The sequence below is a fragment of the Rhodnius prolixus genome, unplaced genomic scaffold (assembly GCF_049639745.1).
Source record: "Rhodnius prolixus isolate KJV_2025 unplaced genomic scaffold, Rpr scaffold_7, whole genome shotgun sequence".
In the NCBI taxonomy this organism is placed as follows: Eukaryota; Metazoa; Arthropoda; class Insecta; order Hemiptera; family Reduviidae; genus Rhodnius; species Rhodnius prolixus.
In genome coordinates, this window is record NW_027411582.1 from 37,493,297 (window position 1) to 37,514,885 (window position 21,589).

General features: G+C 34.1%; 1 protein-coding gene across 3 annotated transcripts in view; it reads left to right on the top strand.

Annotated features, from left to right (window-relative positions):
- Positions 1-21,589, top strand: part of LOC141446524 (uncharacterized) — a 140,337-nt gene that overhangs the window by 64,224 nt on the left and 54,524 nt on the right. Inside the window, exon 1 of one of the 3 annotated variants that reach the window (XM_074113063.1) lies at positions 7,278-7,461. The exons of the other annotated variants lie outside the window; for them this stretch is intronic. The gene's annotated coding sequence lies outside the window, so the exon portion shown is untranslated. Of the gene's footprint in view, positions 1-7,277; positions 7,462-21,589 lie in introns of those variants that run through there. 3 annotated transcript variants of the gene reach the window in all.

A 21,589-nucleotide genomic window follows, 5' to 3' on the forward strand; every position in this document is an offset into this window, starting at 1 on the left:
ACCGTTTGAAAAACCGAGCTGCAAGAAAAACGCCCACGATTGGCCCTCAAAAAAAGTCCTTTTCCATCACGACAACGCACCAGCTCACACCTCAGCAGTTGTGGTCGCAAAATTAATGGAAATAGGGTTCCAACTCGTTTCACATCCCCCCCTATTCTCCAGACTTGGCTACCTCGGACTACTATTTGTTCCCCAATATGAAGAAATGGCTGGCGGGAAATAGATTTTATTCAAACGAGGAGGTGATTGCAGAAACGAATGGCTATTTTTCAGAGCTTGGACAAATCCTATTATTCGGAAGGGATCAACAAACTAGAGCAGCGTTGGACGAAGTGTGTAAGCCTAAAAGGAGACTTATGTTGAAAAATAAAAAAGGTTTACCCCAAAAAATTAAGTAGTTTTTATTTTTGCACGGACTTTTCAAACGACCCTCGTATTAATACAATGAAGAGTTCTGTGGATAAGAATTATTAGACTGACTTTTACAATTAATTACTTCAATATATTGTATCCTAAATTGTTGATTTAATTTTCTATTCACGACTCGTGAAGCGCCATTTTTTTTTTACGTCACTATAAATGGCGTTTAAAAAAAGACTTCATTTTTTTTTCACCCTAATTAAACAATACAAAAAAACTACAAATGATCGCGAAAAAAATTATATTTTAGCAACAGATGATATTTTAGCAACAGTGGAAACAAACAACGACGTAGAAAAACAAGCGCATCGTTTAAAAAAAAGAAAATGAAAAAAGCCAATGAACCAAGGTCGTCTACCGCGCGCGCCAAAATAAATAAATAAAAAACAAACAAATCTTACAGTAACCAAACCTACTCAACTGTAACCTCCTCCAGTTTGAGATTGGCCATCAAACATGATGACTAGATAATCATCAGAAAATGCAATCAATCTTTTTTTATTTATTTTATTATCGCTGATGGTATTAAATAAAGAAAAAAAATAAAGTCTTTTAAAAGGTCATTGACACTCTTCAAAAAAAATAAATAAAATAAAGTATATGTGTCTGAAAACTAAAAAAATATAAACATTGTGTTGTATGACGTCAGAAATTATTGTACGTGATGTCGTTGTACTATGCTTATTTTATTTGATTGTTGATGGAATTCATTCTAAATCTTTTTATTCATTTTTTTTTTTTTTAATTTACTTTTACAGCTTACAATTTCAGTATTACCATCGTGCACTTTCCGATTTTGATTTTGAACCGGAAGTTTACAGTTTTTGCAATCTTTTTGACGTGAATTCGTCAATGATAACAAAATTGGGGGATACAGTTTGGCATTATAGTTTCGAATCTATCGTCTACATCCAAAATTAAATTAGACCACTGGATAGCCTAAAGGATCAAAGAATTCATTACGATTAGCGAGGACTGTGACGCATCGCGCGCGCGGTGAAGGGGGAAGCGCCGCCATTTTGAGATAATTTTGCTGCATATCGAGATTTTCAATTAGTATAACTTTTTACTCGGAGAAGCTACGATGTTCGTTTAAGTTTTAATCGTCAGCTGTCGTCACAATCTATCGATTGTATATAAAACATTAGTGTAAAATAGTGACAGTGAATATAATAAGGTGTTAGAATTAAAAAAAAATCTTATCAAAAATATATAATGTCGGCCTCTACGCGTCGAAAAACCAAAACCAAATACAGAGATCCGTATACGGTTGGAAAGGGCTTCTCAAGAACAATCGAATGATTATTAATAAAACACCATATGACCCTAGTCAAGGTGTGCCAGGAACGTAAAAGAATGAATGCGGCCCGAGCGGATCAACGACGTCGGTGTCAGTATTGAAATTATGCAAGTGGATGATGAAATCGCTTCTACATCGACAACGGACTGTATAATAGCCATAGATTGTGTTCGATCGTCCGATTTGTTTCCTTGATTTCATCCTAAATACATAAATAAAAAAATATTTTATATAAAAAATATAACCCGTTATGTAAACGTATTCACGTACAACACACGGCCGGGTCCATGACACAGCCTCAGTTTTTTTTTTTTTTTTTTTTTTTTTGATAGATCTGGTCTATGATATCGTCTTCGTCGGTTGATACAGGGGCCTCGCCTCTACCATCTTGACTACCATGTCGCCTAACCTCCAACAATGAGTCCCGTTCCTTTGTGAGAATAATAATTTCGATAAATTTTAATAATAATCAAAGCACAAAGGAGAAAGTAAACAATAGTTATTTATTTAACAAGTGTGGAAAGTAGTACTTTTCCTCGCACGAGCGAGCGAAGCGAGGCGAGTGCAAGTGCAAATTGCCGAGTGTGAGGAAAATACTTGACACTCGAGTTAAATATTATATTTTTTCTGCAACCATTAGATTTATTAACTAAAAAAATTAAAAATTTCATTTTTACAGTCTACAAAAAGTAATTTATTTATTATAAACATTTATTGTTATATTACAATTATTTACATTACTTACGTATTTACATTACTTATTACATTTTCTGCTGTTTCTTTTATTGATGGAGTGTTTTCTAAACAGGAATCGCAAGAGTCCATTTTAAATTTCTATAAGGTAACACTATAACCTTTTTAACTGTTATAATTAAAAATATCTAATTATTTATTAAAGTATTATTTTTATTTCTATATTCCTTTCAATTTTTATTTTATTTTTTAATATTCGTTTTTTAATTATTTAGTTACGTTAAATAAGCTTATTAAAGTTTTACAGAAAATATTTATGTTAATAACAAAACTTCTTATATCAAGGAAGCACAATAAAGTTTTTCCACACACTAGTGCGGAAAGTGACACTAATGGGAATTTTTCCCCCACTAGTGAGGTAAAGTTGGGCATTACACAGCTGATTTTAATTGAGTAATGAGAACATTCCTATATGGTTGCAGAAAAAATATAATTTTTTTTAAATTTGAAAGTCATTATCAGAAATTCCTACAGAAACTTCACTTGTAAGTGAAAGATCCTGTCTTAACAAAGGAAACTTAAATTTCACGTTAAACTCACTTTTAACCAATCATTTTAGGCCACGCCTCTTTTTTTTTCCATGTGAACTGAAAAGCCACTTAATTGTAGAAAGTATTTCTATTTTAAAACCGAAATCAATTGATAAGAACCACCACATTTAATAAGATTTTTGTTGTTTTAGCCACTCTTCAATTAGTTACGTTCAATTTTTTATTAAATTTCGAAAGTTTTGTATTCTTTAATTTATTAATAATTAATTTATTAAATAAATTATCTTTAAGGCATTGTCTATAAAAAAATAAATAAAAAAATATATAGAGCGACATTTATTGCGATTTAAGCGCCCTTCTATATCCGCTCCAAAGAAAAGAAATTATGCAGCTTATTGGTCACTTTCACTAGTCGAAAAAAAAACACTTTACTTGACTATCAAGAGAACTTCCTTTTAAGACTCGATAAACCGTAGCGTAGTATTTAAATAATTTTTTTCTCTCTCTCTCTATCGCCAACATCCGGTTTCAAGTTGTATTATATTCATTTAGACTTATTTTTAAATTTGACATACTGGTTTGATTTTGAATTTTGTTTTTTTAAATCAAGGTTACCAACATTATTTATTTTAAAGGTTATGAAAAAGATAGTTTTCCGTTTTGTGAGATTAACAACATTATCACTGTTCGTAATTTTTAGTGGAAGTAATTATTTTCCCAAAATGGTTTTTTCTATTTAATCTTTCACGATTCTGTTACTCTTCTATAGAAAAAAAAAAAAAAAAAAAAAAAAAAATTAATAAATTAGAATCGATCTGATCTATTATCGATCTTTAAAATCGACTGATAGAAAAGAATAATTAAAGAAGGGGTGGGCCATTTTTTTTAATAATTCTTACAAATCCGTAGTATTATTATTTAATTCCAATTAGTTCATTGTCTGCACTATAAAACATGAAAAAAAAAAATCCGATGACATCGAGGGGGGAATTCAGACATTACTAGATGTGTCATCAATCCTCCAATGATACATAATTCCCAGCATCTATCTTGTGGGAAATATTTCCGACTCATCAGTTGCATTTTGTCAATTGTAGATATTTTTTTTTTTATCTCAATTCTCTTCTCCTTTAAGGTATTACTTCAGTATAAAGTACGTTTCTATGTGATGTATGTTAATTAGAAAGGTTTAAGGAAGGTATTAGTCTTCGTGGTTAGTGTACTGTTTCGTACGCGAAGATACTGGTATTCGAGTCTAACAGCTACATACAGCTCAGTGTTTAAGAGAACAAAATTTCATTCAAATATGTTGTTCCCAAACAACGTGAGATATAGCGTGCTCAATTTCGGAGCGAATCATGACCCACAAAGCCATCAATATCTCCACAACTTATGGTTCAGAACACAAAAAAAACTATAGCTTATAACTGAGTAAATTATAGTGTTTAAGGAAACAAAATTTCATTCAAATATGTTGTTCCCAAACGGAGATATAGCGTGCCCAATTTCAGAGCGAACTATGACCCAAAAAAATTTACGCTCTCAATATCTCCACAATATGTGGATCAGAACACAAAGAAACTATGGCTTATAACTGAGTAAATTATAGCGTTTAAGGAAACAAAATTTCATTCAAATATGTTGTTCCCAAACGGGGATATAGCGTGCCCAATTTCAGAGCGAACTATGACCCAAAAAAATTTACGCTCTCAATATCTCCACAATATGTGGATCAGAACACAAAGAAACTATTGCTTAAAACTGAGTAAATTATAGTGTTTAAGGAAACAAAATTTCATTCAAATATGTTGTTCCCAAACGGAGATATAGCGTGCCCAATTTCAGAGCGAACTATGACCCAAAAAAATTTACGCTCTCAATATCTCCACAATATGTGGATCAGAATACAAAGAAACTATAGCTTATAACTGAGTAAATTATAGTGTTTAAGGAAACAAAATTTCATTCAAATATGTTGTTCCCAAACGGAGATATAGCGTGCCCAATTTCAGAGCGAACTATGACCCAAAAAAATTTACGCTCTCAATATCTCCACAATATGTGGATCAGAACACAAAGAAACTATGGCTTATAACTGAGTAAATTATAGCGTTTAAGGAAACAAAATTTCATTCAAATATGTTGTTCCCAAACGGGGATATAGCGTGCCCAATTTCAGAGCGAACTATGACCCAAAAAAATTTACGCTCTCAATATCTCCACAATATGTGGATCAGAACACAAAGAAACTATTGCTTAAAACTGAGTAAATTATAGTGTTTAAGGAAACAAAATTTCATTCAAATATGTTGTTCCCAAACGGAGATATAGCGTGCCCAATTTCAGAGCGAACTATGACCCAAAAAAATTTACGCTCTCAATATCTCCACAATATGTGGATCAGAACACAAAGAAACTATAGCTTATAACTGAGTAAATTATAGTGTTTAAGGAAACAAAATTTCATTCAAATATGTTGTTCCCAAACGGAGATATAGCGTGCCCAATTTCAGAGCGAACTATGACCCAAAAAAATTTACGCTCTCAATATCTCCACAATATGTGGATCAGAACACAAAGAAACTATAGCTTATAACTGAGTAAATTATAGTGTTTAAGGAAACAAAATTTCATTCAAATATGTTGTTCCCAAACGGAGATATAGCGTGCCCAATTTCAGAGCGAACTATGACCCAAAAAAATTTACGCTCTCAATATCTCCACAATATGTGGATCAGAACACAAAGAAACTATAGCTTATAACTGAGTAAATTATAGTGTTTAAGGAAACAAAATTTCATTCAAATATGTTGTTCCCAAACGGAGATATAGCGTGCCCAATTTCAGAGCGAACTATGACCCAAAAAAATTTACGCTCTCAATATCTCCACAATATGTGGATCAGAACACAAAGAAACTATAGCTTATAACTGAGTAAATTATAGTGTTTAAGGAAACAAAATTTCATTCAAATATGTTGTTCCCAAACGGAGATATAGCGTGCCCAATTTCAGAGCGAACTATGACCCAAAAAAATTTACGCTCTCAATATCTCCACAATATGTGGATCAGAACACAAAGAAACTATAGCTTCGAACTGAGTAAAGTGAAGTGTTTAATAGAACAAAATTTCATTCAAATATTTTGGTTACAGAGTGAGTAGATATAGCGTGCTCAATTTCAGTGGGAATCATGGCCCAAAAATATTTCAACTCTCAATATCTCCAAAACTTAGGGATCAGAACACAAAGAAACTATAGCCTCGAACTGAGTAAAGTGAAGTGTTTAATAGAACAAAATTTCATTCAAATATTTTGGTTACAAAGGGAGTAGATATAGCGTGCTCAATTTCAGTGGGAATCATGGCCCAAAAATATTTCAACTCTCAATATCTCCAAAACTTATGGATCAGAACACAAAGAAACTATAGCCTCGAACTGAGTAAAGTGAAGTGTTTAATAGAACAAAATTTCATTCAAATATTTTGGTTACAGAGTGAGTACATATAGCGTGCTCAATTTCAGTGGGAATCATGACCCAAAAAAATTTCAACCATCAATATCTCCACAATATGTGGATCAGAACTCAAAAAGACTATAGCCTATAACAGAGTAACGAGTATTGTAGTGTTGCAGAACTTTTTGAGCTCGCCGTCTCTAAATTGTGATAAACCCCTAACTTAACTCTTGGTGCTGAGTCAGATATAGAAATATTCTTAATTTTTTTGGTATATTTGCTACCATAGTGGAGAAAGAATATCTACCAAATGGTCCACTTTATGATCATTGATCTGAGGAATGTTTGCCTGATCGTTTATTCTCAATAAATACCGTAATTTCTACAGAATACTCAAAAAAGTCGCTGTATTTTTTGAAATTATATAATAATCGACGCGTAACACCCAAAACGAGTTCGCGGGTCTCCTCTTTCTCCTCGTGTCATTGGTTCGCCATAACGGTACTAGACCTAAAATTTGAAGATTAGTTTGCTTTTATTGATAATAAATAAGGACTAAAAGGGATTTTTTCCCTAAATACAAAATAAAATTGTTTATGAGATTTTATAAAGCAAGCCATTGCAAAAAAAGTACCTAAGAAAATGTTCAAATTAATTGCATACATCTATTCTTATCGGAGAATATTTTATCAGTTCCCGCTTATTCAGACGTCATTTCCTTTCGCGGCTTCTGTTTCTCCTCCCCCACTTCATCAGCTTCCTCTCCATTTCCTTTTTCTCCCTTATCTAAGCTTTGTCACTTCTTATCTTGTCGATAAGTTTTTTTTGTTCTCCTGGTTCTTCAGTTCGTGGGATCGAACGGAACTTGATGGTCGTCATGTGATTGTTTATAGAATCGCTTTACGAATAGGGAATAAACATCCCACTAGTGCCGTCATAATTGCTAAAATATTTATACGCGCACAGGTGTTAATGTTTTAAATGGTTCGTTGATGGAAAATCTATCGCATATTTATTCTTTTTGTCAACGAAAATAAAAAGGTTAGTATATAAAGGATATTATTTAATTTTTAATAACGAGACTGATGCTGCTACAGAAGAACTATGCATGCGCCAAATCCTAACGACCGGCAGCTGTGCAGCGTAAAGCCTTCTCTTTCGATTGCAGCGTCTCTCTCGTGTTTGTAGAGAAATTAAACTGACCGGAACCGTCGTTTGTGTAAGAGCTGTTAGTTTGGTTTTGCCGAAAACATGATATACTACACATAGTGGTAGAGCAACGAATTGTGAAATTTCACATCAAAACTTGGCAAAACCGCTACTAAAACTTATCTGTTATTAAAAGAAGTTAATGGCGATAAATGTTTATAACGTGCGAGGGTTTTTTGAGTGGTTCAAGCGTTTCCAAGATGGCCGAGAAGACGTCGGTGATGATGACCGCCCGGGACCGGCCCTTCCACGTCCGAAACGGATGAAAATATCCGATTATAATTGAATCAACATTACTACCGTGAGGTGCTTGCTTAACTGCGTGAAAGAGTAAGGAAAAAAACGACCCGATTGGTGGAAGAACAAGTCACGGGGTTCTCCATCAAAACAACCGGCGCCGGCTCACACTTCATTGTCTGTTGCAAGATGTTTCTAGCCAATTACAACATCCCAGTTTTAGGCCTTATTCGCCTGGCCACATGTGACTTTAGATCTGTTCCCCCAAAGTCAAATCTGCATTAAAAGGAACACGATTTCAGTCCTCCGTTGAAGGCACGCGTCCATGCAGGAGCTGACAGAAAAAGACTTCCAGCACTGTTTCTGAACAATGGTAAATTCGCATGGAGCGTTGTAGGGATAGGGGTGGGGGTGTATATTGAAGGTGATAATAACTAAATATGTATAAATTTAGAATAAAATGTTTTACAGCAATAGTCTCGTTATTTAATAGCCACACCTCGTAAGCGCTACAATATCTTTTCATTGATTTTTGTTCAGTGCTCTGCCGGGCCTTCGGGCACTATACTCTAGTTAAAGACAACTCAGTCTTATGAGCTGTAAGAAGCTCCAAGGGGGAGGAATCTAAGTGGCCCACCAGCTGGATTCGAATCCAGAATCTCCGCGTTTGAATCCCAGTAAACCATTGTGCTAATCCAGTGATGGCGAACCCGCGGGTCAGACAATTGCTAGGCAACCATTTGTTTGTTTACGCGGGTTGATTTAGGATTTTCTAATTGTGGTGGATAATTTATATTCTATCTGTATTTTTTGTTCAATCACACATTGACACAAAAGCAATTTAAATGCTATCTATAACCTTTATTTATAGCTTGATCATTACCGTTCTAAAAACGCAAATGATGACAAATGCTTTTGTAGTATATTTAAAATAAAACAAAAGTGTTTACAAAATATCAAATAAAATGTATAATTTTACTCATATTTTGTTTGTTAAAGAAAAATCAACAACCCAAAGCAAATAACCATATTTAGATTTTTCTTCAGATAAAACACACTTTTGTTCAGTTATGTTTGTAAAAAAAGAGACTTCCATAGCCACTTGTTTCGTCCCGTTTTACCCGTTAAGCCAACTGAATTTTAAAGATGTTTAGTTTTGAAAATATTCAGTTTTTAAACTTAACTCTTGCGCAAATGGGGGCATTAGTGACCCAAGAGCTAGTACTTATATACAAAAAAAAAAAAAATGAACAAAATTTGAGCCATCCCTGTAACCCGTTCCCAGTTAGGGATTTATTAATAATTGTTTTAAGTTTAAAATATTATTTATTTATAAGCATAATTCATGTTATTTTGGTTAATCTCATAATTCATGAATTATGTTAAGGGTAAACTATAATTGAACATTTTGTATTGAGGTTAAAGACAAAAATAGTAATGTATTTTTACACACAGACACTCCTATTATTCCTTTTACTATTGGTGAATAATAATAAAAAAAAAACTATGAAGACGGGTAAAACCAGAACTTTCTATTGGCTAAACTAATTCAATATGGACAGACAATACGATACAGTTCTTTCTTTTCTTTTGTTCATCGGACTGTTTGACGATTTATATTCAGGACGCGATAATGAAACTTGGAGATACGGTTGGAGGGTTGGAGGAGGCATGCATGGCTTGAAGGTATAACAAAAACAACAAATTGTTAGCAACGCATTTTTGTGGGATTTTACGTGACGCAAGAAGGAAATAGGAAGTTAGTCTGTAGCAGCAATAAAGATCGTTCTTGTGTAGAACAATCATTGCGGTAAAATTATTAACAACGTTGGAGATGGATTTCCGTTTTAGCGTTTAGTTTCTCTTAAAAATTAACTTAAATTTTAGAAGGGGCACCCCAACTCCCCTTCGTCTGATCTCTTTTTTTCTCTCAGAAAAAAAAAGTCGTGTGAGTTATCATATATTTCAAATATTCATATCAAATATTTCAGACGGAGATCAGAAGTAAAATGTTAAAAGTGCAATTTGTAACCTTTGATTTCCTTATTTAAAGACAGCCTACTTTAAGAAATTGACTGCTGATCCATCTAAAAGAGTTTTCAATGAATTAAACAACTTGATAAACTAACACTGTTTAGGGCTCGTGAACACGTTTTTTCTTGCAAAAAACAAACGTAATTTCTCATACGAAGATAAAAGGAATCCTGGAAAATGATATACCGCGTTAGAAAGCCCACATTAGACAAGGAAACTTTTACTAGAAAAGTGGCCAGTACCTAGGTCGGATAATGATCACATAAGGGCCTAATGTGAGTTTTCTTCAAATATTTCGATTACTTTTATTTTTCCAGTATCCAGGAGGAAGATTGAGGCTGTTTGGGAGAATAACTTATAACTTTGAAATGGTATCAATTTTTAGAAAATTTATTTGTCTTTCTAACCGTGTCATCCAGAATCCGAACTCGGACTAAAACTTTCTGAGTAATAACATTTTTATTGGAAAAAAGTAATGACTTCAGAAAATAAAAATTTAAAGTGACGTCACTCATGAACAGTGGAAAATATAAAGTTGGGCAATACGTCATTGAACTCCACTTTAGATGTACGAGGTTCGTTTGAAAAGTCCGTGCAAAAATAAAAACTACTTAATTTTTTGGGGTAAACTTTTTTCATTTTTCAACATAGTCTCCTTTTAGGCTTATACACTTCGTCCAACGCTGTTCTAGTTTGTTGATCCCTTCCGAATAATAGGATTTGTCCAAGTCTGAAAAATAGCCATTCGTTTCTGCAATCACCTCCTCGTTTGAATAAAATCTTTTTCCCGCCAGCCATTTCTTCATATTGGGGAACAAATAGTAGTCCGAGGGAGCCAAGTCTGGAGAATAGGGGGGATGTGAAACGAGTTGGAACCCTATTTCCATTAATTTTGCAACCACAACTGCTGAGGTGTGAGCTAGTGCGTTGTCGTGAAGGAAAAGGACTTTTTTGTGGGCGAATCGTGGGTGTTTTTCTTGCAGCTCGGTTTTCAAACGGTCCAATAACGATGAATAATATGCACCTGTAATAGTTTTACCCTTTTCCAGATAGTCGAATCCCTAAAGACAGCCGCCATAATCTTTCCGGCCGTAGGAACGGTCTTCGCCTTTTTTGGCGCAGATTCCCCCTTGGTAACCCATTGTTTAGATTGTTCTTTGGTCTCAGGAGTGTAGTGATGTATCCATGTTTCATCCACAGTGACGAAACGACGCTTAAAGTCATGCGGATTCTTCTGGAACAGCTGCAAACCGTCCTTGCAACACTTCACACGATTTCGTTTTTCGTCCATTTTTTGAAAATCACTCGACTTCCTCGATTCAAACGAATGCCAAACACAAAGAAATAGACCGATCTGGCTGAAACTTGGTGTGTGTTCTTCCAAGAGATGCTACTAACTAAACATAACCTCGATATTCGCCAGTAGTGCTATCTCTCTGACTTTGCACGGACTTTTCAAACGACCCTCGTACTACACACGTAGGCCTTATGGACATTACTTACTGGTTCACCCTGTATATTAAAAATAATCAAAATAATTACCAGGTTAACAAAGTTGCACCGGAAATTCTCAGTGATGCCAACAGAACAAACTCAAAAAATTGAAATGACTCAGTGTAAAGCTAATTACTGCTAAAACGCAATTTTTACTAACTAAACGACATAACTGAAATTTTTGTTTTATAAAAATTTATGTAAAAACTATTCAAAATTAACGTAGGAAGTAGTCAGAATTTCGTACGTACGTAAGTATGTCCCAAGTAATTATCTTTTATTAGTTATTCTGGGTTATTTTCCTTAATAATTACTGAGACTTATGGGAAATAATTTTAGGATTAGATCATCTCTGATTGGTCCAAATTTGTTTTGTTCATTATTTATGTAAATTTATGTCACTTGTGTTTTTTTTTATGACGTGTTAGTTCTTCCTTTTTCCGTAAAGTTATGAAATTATGGTATTTTGAATGTACTCGATATCTAGTCATCATTGGCCATTTCCTGGACTAATTAGGAACTAGAATAAAATTATTGTTGTTCATATTTAAAATTTTTGTATCCAAACTAAGTATGACGCGATAACAGACCGTTTTTTTTATGAACAGTAAAAAATAATAATAACTTAAACTGACAAATATTAAAACCAATTGTCTATACTTCCATTTATCTATCGATTTATTTTTTTTCTAGCAAACAATTTTTATATATATTCAAAAATTATTATCGCTAAACACGTCATCGTTACCCTAAAAACGTTTTCGTTTTAAAATTTTTTTTACAAGTAATTAAGTAACCAATCAAGATGAGTCACAGCTATGGACTTGAAAAAAATAAAAAAGCCCCAGCTGGTAGAACAGGTTCATGTAAATTAGTTAACTTTATAAAATTACAGGTTACAGATCACAAAATTTTTGAACAGAGCAGTGGGGGGATAGAAATACAAGAGAGAACCTTCCCCACAGCTTCACCAGTGCAGACATTAAATCTTTGTAATCTATTACCATGAGTCATCCAAATAAGCGGGGGGGCTTAATTCTTTTTCCCGCGCGTTCGGTCACAACTTCCGCTATTCTGTGCATTCTTTTGGCTTATTATGTTTACTATGTCTAGTATTTGTTCATGTGAAAGAACTGTAAAGAATTATGAATCACTTTAGTTTTAGTCTGTATTAGAAAAGAATCTTGTAGACTTACAAGACTTCCTCTTACAACTCTACAGGAGTACCTAAGTTAGAAAACTTAAAATAGATCTGTGTGTATGTATAACCGCCTAACATGCTTTACTACAAATTTCTCATATTAACCATTAAATAAAATCCAAGGCCTAGACCAGGGGAATCGAACCCACTAAACCAACAATTCATCTTAGCTTTGCGGGTCTAGCCTATAACCGCCTAACATACTTTACTACAAATTTCTCATATTAACCATTAAATAAAATCCAAGGCCTAGACCAGGGGAATCGAACCCACTAAACCAACAATACATCTTAGCATTGCGGGTCTCGCCTCTAACCGCTCGGCTACCGTGGCGCCCTGTCGAAGATTTTTTTTTTTAGATTTTAAAAAAAAGACGGGGCGGGACCCTATCCCCACGGCACCACAGCCACACGAGGCTTATTGTGCCTTCCCCTTAAACCTAATAGGTGAAACCTCCCCTCCTAAAAAGGTCGAGAGCTTTCTCTACTAGTTCCTTCTGCGCTATTATCTCCTTTGGCCTCAAGGTTCCAAAGATGTCATAGCGCAGTCTCTCAATTGCAATGCAATCGAACAACAGGTGAGAGGCCGTTTCCTCCTCTTCCTGGCACAATCTGCACAAAGGTTCCGAACTAATAATAATAAGCCCTATCTTGTGCAGGTGCTTTCTGAACCTTCCGTGCCCCGTGAATAGGCCTGTAATCAGAGTAATCTGATTGCTGCCCAAACCTAGAGTTCTTTGTTTGCACAACAAGGGCATAACCCTCTTGCTGTGTTTGACCCCTGGAAGCATCACCCAGTACTTTTCGTGTTCTCTCCAGAACCAGTCTCTGAGAGCCTCACGAACTGCACCCCTAGTGATCCCCAGGACTGGTTCCGGCCCAGTGAAGGGAGTATTAGCTCCATTCCTGGCCAACTGATCAGCTATTTCATTCCCCTTGATCCCCACATGGCCCGGCACCCATTCCAATCGGACTTTGTTGTGCCGAGCCAGTTGATCTAGGGCCTTTTTACATTCCCAGGCCAGGGAAGAGGTAATTCTGAAGGAAGAGAGGGCCTTCAGTGCCGCTTGACTGTCCGAAAAAATGCAAATCTCCCTATTTCTAAGATCCATTCGCAGATTTTCCCCAGCGCAAGCTCTAATGGCAAAGACCTCGGCCTGAAATACAGTAGCGTATCTCCCAAGAGGACTCTCAATGAGTCCCTTAGGTTTAGCCCCATACACTCCAGCTCCGGTCCCGCAGGCCATCTTGGAGCCATCCGTAAACCACATGACTCCCTTCTGGCACTGTTCGGTCCAGTTTACCCTCCATTCATTCCTCGATCTGAGGATCACCTGAAACGGAGTCTCGAAACTGTATCTAGGACAGACACTGTCCCCAACCATGTCTAATACTGGCAAAGGGTCGACCTTGTCTATAATATTCATATGCCCAATAGAGGAGCTAATGCGCCTCCATTGTCCATTCCTCACTAGTCTGTACGCGCCAGCCCTTGCCTCCGCTTGAATAACAAACTGAAGCGGAGGCAACCCCAGCAGTACCTCCAGCGCAGCAGTAGGAGCACTGCTAAAGGCCCCTGTAATCAAAATACAGGCCATCCTTTGTACCCTAGCAAGAGCTTCTATGGCCGTCTGTTGTTCAGTCTTCCTCCACCACACCACTGCACCGTAGGTGATGATAGGTATGACTGTTCTTGTATACAACCAGTGGGTCATTTTTGGGCGAAGACCCCAAGTCTTCCCACAGGTCCTGGTTATACCACATAAGGCCTGTTTAGCCTTAAGGGTAACTTTATCCAGATGTGCCTTCCAAGTAAGTCTAGAGTCCAGAATGACACCTAGATACTTAACTTCGCCTGACACATCCAGCGTTTTGTCGAAAAATACAAGATTTTTGTAGCTCTCTTTGTCCCTTCTCTTAGTAAAGGGTAAGCCAACACTGCAAAGGAAATTGAAAAGCAAATGGCCCAGGGATAACCTTGGGGATTAAAATAGAATGGAGAAAATTATAACAGTAAAAAGAAAGTTTCACCTAATTATAGATTTTTCTTTAATTTTCCTATAAAATTCATTTGAAGTTCTTAAAAAAAAAAAAAACTATTTCTACTGAAAAATTTATAAATTTTTAGATTTTTGATCGCTCTATTGTAGAAATATTTCATAAGCCCCAATTTTAGAACGACTTGAATGACCTAACAATCGAAAATGCATGAAAAACACAATTTAATATTGTAGATAATTATTTAATTTCAGATTAGCTAATTGGATTTTGCGGTCAGATTAAAAAAAAAAAAAATAAGCATTATGTCAGGCAGACATTGTCTACTTTTACATACTTTCTTACAGAAAACCACATCAAAACAAAAATGTTCTATTAAAAACTAAAACGCATCAAGAAAAGAAATTAACCACCAGAAATAATCGACTAGTTTTAAAACCGCTCGCTTTATGCGGTTTAAAAATTTATTCTTGAATACTTAGTGGGCGGGGGGAAACAGCTGGTTTAAGAAGAATAAAGTTGTTTACTTTCCAAAGAGCGGCCATTTTGAAAGAAATTATTCAGAAAAAACGAAAACCAAAGTCTAAAGACGAGTTGTTGTTTTTATTTGGACCGATTCCTCGCCAATTTTTAATCCTTAATTGTTGAAATGATTGAAAATAGAAGAAAATCCAAGCTACCCTTACTGATAATAAAAAGAAAATACCAAATCAATTTGTTGAATACCTTTCAAGGTGCCTCTTATCCACAGGTGATTTTATGTTCTGTTCATAATATAGCTAAAGTAAAATAGTATTCTAAGTATAAAAGAAGTTATGTAAATCTTCTATACATCAAACAATAAACATAATATAATGTTCAAATTAAATTTATTGTTAGCCGAGGGACAAAAAATTCAATTTAAAGTTTAACGCGTACTTATATTTACAGAAGAAGTTATTAAAATGGTCCCTAGAGTGCTACAAGAAGGAATAATAATGGAGGGAACGTTTGCGTATTTTCTCATTAAAATCGTAGTGATTACGTTAATAGCAGCTTAATGTTCACATCATGTCAACAATCTTGTTTACATCCTAGATGATGTTTGTAATTCTGGTTTCTATTAATGTAAAATGTGCTTCTTATAGTTTAACTAGATTAAAAGTTGACAATTTTATTGCTAAAACTGCGTGTACCGTAAATGGCTAGAGGTAAAACCATTGTTTGGAATGGTTTTAGGTTAAAGTTGTTACAGTTCTTGTGTTTCTTTTTCCAATTAATAGTTTACGTAATTGATTCTTATTGCAAAAACATATATATTTTTATAGTGTTTTATATTTAAGTAAAAATCTAATAGATTTCGGCTATGATAGTTCTTCTAATTCTAGAAAATTAGAAATGAGTTGTTCTTACGGTGTTAAATGCAGCTGCTGTAAAATTCCAGCTTCTTCTTCTTATTTCAGGACACTGTACCGAAACATCTGTAATTTAGAAAGTGTTTGTTTTAAATATTTAGTGGATGTAAATGAGAACGGAAGTGATTTTTTTGTTATTTAAAGAGAAAAGGAGCATTTCTAGTGACAAAAACTCAAGAATTATTTAGATTTACTATCAATAGAACAAGGTATGGTTTAAATTTAAAAATTTGCATCATAAAATTCACATTTTCCAATATAGTTTTTTTTCTGTTTTGTTTAAGCACTTAATATAAAAATGGATTTTCTAAGACATGAAGAGAAAATTGAGTAGAGTTTTCAAAAACTAAGTAATAAGTGAAACTATGATTAAAGAAGCAATAAACGATATGAAACGGATGAAACGATATGATGAAAGCAAATCCAGTTACTAAATTGGTAATTACCAAGTTTGTGAAGAATCAAAAAATTGATCATATCTCTGCCAAATGTTTAAGTAAGTTAAATAATTATTGATTAGTTTACTTAATTAATTAACTTTCTCCAGTGATTATAATAGGTACTAAGTTTAAACAAATTATAAGAAAACCTTCTGATGGCTTAAGCAGCCGACGGGCAAAAAAAGCCTTGTGATTGCATTTTTCTATGCATTTTCAGTACTAATCGAACCAAAATTATAAACATTTTCGCTGATACCAAAAATATATTTAGCAAAATGCATTGAAACGTACATTAATTCTACTTTAGAATTAGAATATGAAATGAACTTTCTTCGTTCGTTGGTCATTTATTAAAACAAATCACCTATTAAAATTAATTCAAGAACATTAAATTGTGTTATCTTTATGTTCGATTGAATTGTTTAAGTTATAAAAAAAACGAATGATTCCAGAAGATATGTATCAGAATCTCTTTATCTTAAGCTAGCCATATTTATTACCATAATTTAGTCCTCAAATTATTTGCTATTACTATTCTATTCTTTCTTATACATGAATTTATTGTTTACTTATATCAATTTTGAAATTATTACTAATAAATTAATCACAATATAATTTATAAATAATTTTTTCAAATTTACTTACAAAAATCGACTTTAGGATCAACTCGGAACACTTCACGGAAATGGACTAAATGCGGATGGGTAACGGATAAGCAATTATGGGTCTGTTAATTTAATTGATAAATTTTATTTTATTAACTGTTATTTCTTCATTAATTTTAATTAAAATATTTCTTGAACCAAACTCCTTTACCAACTGTGGACAAAGTACGCTACCCTGGACTGTACCTAGAAGCAAACGGTTGACATGGAATCCCCGATACTAGACTGAAAAGACAAGAAACTAACCAAACGCTACAAAACTTCTCGCCAGACTACTTGAGACAAACGATCTTACCTCAACCTACAAAACAAAAGACTCTTATACTTGTTGTTACTGCGACCTATTTGGGGTGATACGGCATCGAAGTATCGGGGATCGACTAAACGTTCCAAATTCTTTACGCATCCAGACTTTACAGTCCAAAAATACTACTGAAAACTACTTAACGCTCCATTCTATATATTTCTAACCTCACCATTCATAATGATCTGAAAATCCCTTTCATTAACGGACCTTACTAAAACTCGTTTCTTAAAATTTCATTCCTTTACAGCAGCTCATCCTAACGCTCTCATAGAACACCTCTATCTTCTTCCACATTACCAGGTAATCCTCCAAGGAGCTTGAAGAGATGATGGCCCCCGCGATCTACTCTCCTCATAAGAGCAGTATAGTGCTCTTAATGGAGTGTCGCCACTGGGTGCCTTCTCCTATCTTCATTCACGACTTTATATCACATTTGCTTGTTGCAACAACCGCTGCAGTCGCAAATTTAAATAAGAGTATTTTTTTCAACGATAAGTAATTTTTCTTTTTTAAATTTATTGTTATAGTATTTACTTTGTTACAGATGCTTTTTTTGTGTAACGATGCAATTTCATAATGACGAATGTCGTTGGTGATTAATTCCTTGTGGAAATATTTCATTGAATTGATTTTTTACCCTCTCAAAAGTAATTAAAACAAAATGCTTAACATTTTGATAACTATTTTAAATACAGTAAAAGGTAAAATAAAAGATTACTAAGTATAATAAAAGGTATGTTCACATGATATTAAATTTAAGAAAAACATTAATTGGAACTTGAATTTGCCTTCAGCATTAAAAATAATAAATTGCAAATGTTGCGTATTTTTTCTCTAATTAATCTAGTTTTAATTACAGTTGGTTTGGTAATTGGTTTAAAAGTTCTCAGAGTTTTTTTTTTTTAATTAATCAAATAAAAATGAGTACAGATTCTAGTAAATAGCTTGGAGAATTGCATACTCAAAAAAAAGCGTTAAACTTAATGGAGTGGGAACTCATACACGAGGGTCGTTTGAAAAGCCCGTGCAAAAATAAAAACTACTTAATTTTTTGGGGTAAACCTTTTTTATTTTTCAACATAGTCTCCTTTTAGGCTTATACACTTCGTCCAACGCTGCTCTAGTTTGTTGATCTCTTCCGAATAATAGGATTTGTCCAAGTCTGAAAAATAGCCATTCGTTTCTGCAATCACCTCCTCGTTTGAATAAAATCTTTTTCCCGCCAGCCATTTCTTCATATTGGGGAACAAATAGTAGTCCGAGGGAGCCAAGTCTGGAGAATAGGGGGGGATGTGAAACGAGTTGGAACCCTATTTCCATTAATTTTGCGACCACAACTGCTGAGGTGTGAGCTGGTGCGTTGTCGTGATGGAAAAGGACTTTTTTGTGGGCCAATCGTGGGCGTTTTTCTTGCAGCTCGGTTTTCAAACGGTCCAATAACGATGAATAATATGCATCCTGTAATAGTTTTACCCTTTTCCAGATAGTCGATGAGGATTATTCCTTGCGAATCCCAAAAGACAGTCGCCATAATCTTTCCGGCCGAAGGAACGGTCTTCGCCTTTTTTGGCGCAGATTCCTCCTTGGTAACCCATTGTTTAGATTGTTCTTTGGTCTCAGGAGTGTAGTGATGTATCCATGTTTCATCCACAGTGACAGCTGCAAACCGTCCTTGCAACACTTCACACGATTTCGTTTTTGGTCAAGCGTGAGCAATCGCGGCACCCATCTTGCGGATAGCTTTGTCATGTCCAAATGTTGATGCAAAATATTATGTACCCGTTCATTCGAGATGCCCACAGCACTAGCAATCTCACGCACCTTCACTCGTCTGTCATCCATCACCATATCTTGGATTTTATCAATGATTTCTGGAGTAGTAACCTCAACAGGGCGTCCAGAACGTTCAGCGTGTGCCCATATGGCCACTCCGAAAATTTTGAAACCACTTATAAACTGTTCTAATCGAAGGTGCAGAGTCACAATAATGTTTATCAAGCTTCTCTTTAGTCTCCTGAGGCGTTTTGCTTTTCATAAAGTAGTGTTTAATCAACACACGAAATTCTTTTTCGTCCATTTTTTGAAAATCACTCGACTTCCTCGATTCAAACGAATGCCAGCCACAAAGAAATAGACCGATCTGGCTGAAACTTGGCGTGTGTTCTTCCAAGAGATGCTACTAACTAAACATAACCTCGATACGCGCCAGTGGTGCTATCTCTCTGACTTTGCACGGACTTTTCAAACGACCCTCGTATAAACGTGAGATGAAAAGCTGGCAAATATGAATTAGTGTCTACAATTTTTCAAATTTGTTTCTGTTTTTGTTCTTTTCGAATTTCCAAAATAACTAATCAATCAAATCTACTACTTCTATTGCTGGTGGTCCTCGGATGAGCTTGGCCATATCAACATCTTTCTTCTTCTACTTTTTACCCTCTCCCAGGCTTCTGTCTTTATAGCCAGCTTTATCTTTTAAAATTCAGTACTCTGAAAAAACTTTTTTCTAAAAATACTCAATTTCAACATTTAGATAATTCAGCTTCTTAAAGCCCATATGTTTATTATATTTTCTCAATTGATTATTTTCGTATATTTTAGTTAATATGTAAAAGTTCATTTGCATTTATTTCCATTATAAAAAGCTTTAGTATTAATAAAACAAAAAAAAAACAAAAATACAAAATGAGTTTCTGCCGAATCTTATCTCCTTTACATCTTATACAACTTTATTCATGTTTTGTTGTGTTTACAACTTTACAGGCCGTTGCTCTCAACAGCCACCATTCATTCAATCTACTCAATGGATTTCATGGTCTACTGTTTTTCTATCTTTCTTAGCATAAGCATTCATTTTGTATCTTCATCAAGGTGACTAAGAGTCTTCATTTACTTCGATCACTTTCTCATGGCTTCCTAAGTTTTGGTTCCCCTCCCAGATTGTAGTAATACTTTCTTCATGTATTTTTGTTTTAATTTCACTTTTAATCTCTAAAAAATAGCTCTCAAAACAGCTGGTTAAAAGTATTTCTTTTCCCAGAGAAGTTTTATTCATTATTCATTTTTCGTCGCCATCTTTTGTGAACTTTTTAAAAATATTTGGGTGTTGAAATCTAAATAACTAATTTCAAAACTTGTTAATATATTGTATTTTTATTTTTAATAACCTAATAATATATATTTATGTTAATATATTCTATTAGTATTATAACTAATTCTATTTCAAACATAATAAGAGCACTAGTCTAGCCCACTTTAAGTGATATCTAATAAAATAAATAATTTTCTATTAGAAATTTTCACTACAAGGGCTTTCACTGTATTAAAGGGCCTTAAAATGATTATTACTAAAAAGGAGAAAGCTTTTAATATAATGGGCTGTATAGCCTATTTGTTTTAAATAAACAGTTATTGTAAAAAGAGATTTTATTGTATCACAATAACTGCAATATAGCTCTAATATATAGTTCTATTTGTGCTCTATTTATAAATTTTAATTACTAATGTTGATTCTAATAAAAAATATTATTTTACTGTGACAGTAAAAACTACGTGAATTATCTGATATGTAAATAATTTGTAAATAGGTTATTTAGCTTAAGCTTTGCTAAGCTTAAGCTTCAATAAGACTATAGTTAGTTTACAGGTTTACTTATTGTTTCATGAACAACTCTCTCTCTCTCTTCCGTTTTCTAATAGGAAGTCTTGCAAGCTGGTTAATTTTATTCGAATTTTGATTATTACTGGAACTTTGTGATCTCTGTTAAATCTCGATTAATCTAATCATTTTAGATATCGAACGTTAACTTTCTGGTCAATTACATTCTGGCTTTTACATCTTATTAGGCCCATCAATCCTACTATCAACTACACACTCTTCACTGCGACTTTGACGTCATCCATTCTTAGTACGTGTGCTAACCATTTTTTTTTACAATTTAGTTGATAGTTTTAAATCGTGAAACACAATCAATTTCTAGTTGAATGATTTATTTAGGATTATGTTAATATAGAAAACATTTGACGTATTACCTATTATGGAAAGTTTTTCAAATTTAATATTTGTTTTGTATTATTATTTTTACGATTATTATTTGTTAATATTGTTTGAAGGATTAATTTCTTTGTTGACTTATTTATACTCTTTTTTATGTATTGTTTTGTTTAGCTTTGCTTTTTAAAATTGCGTTT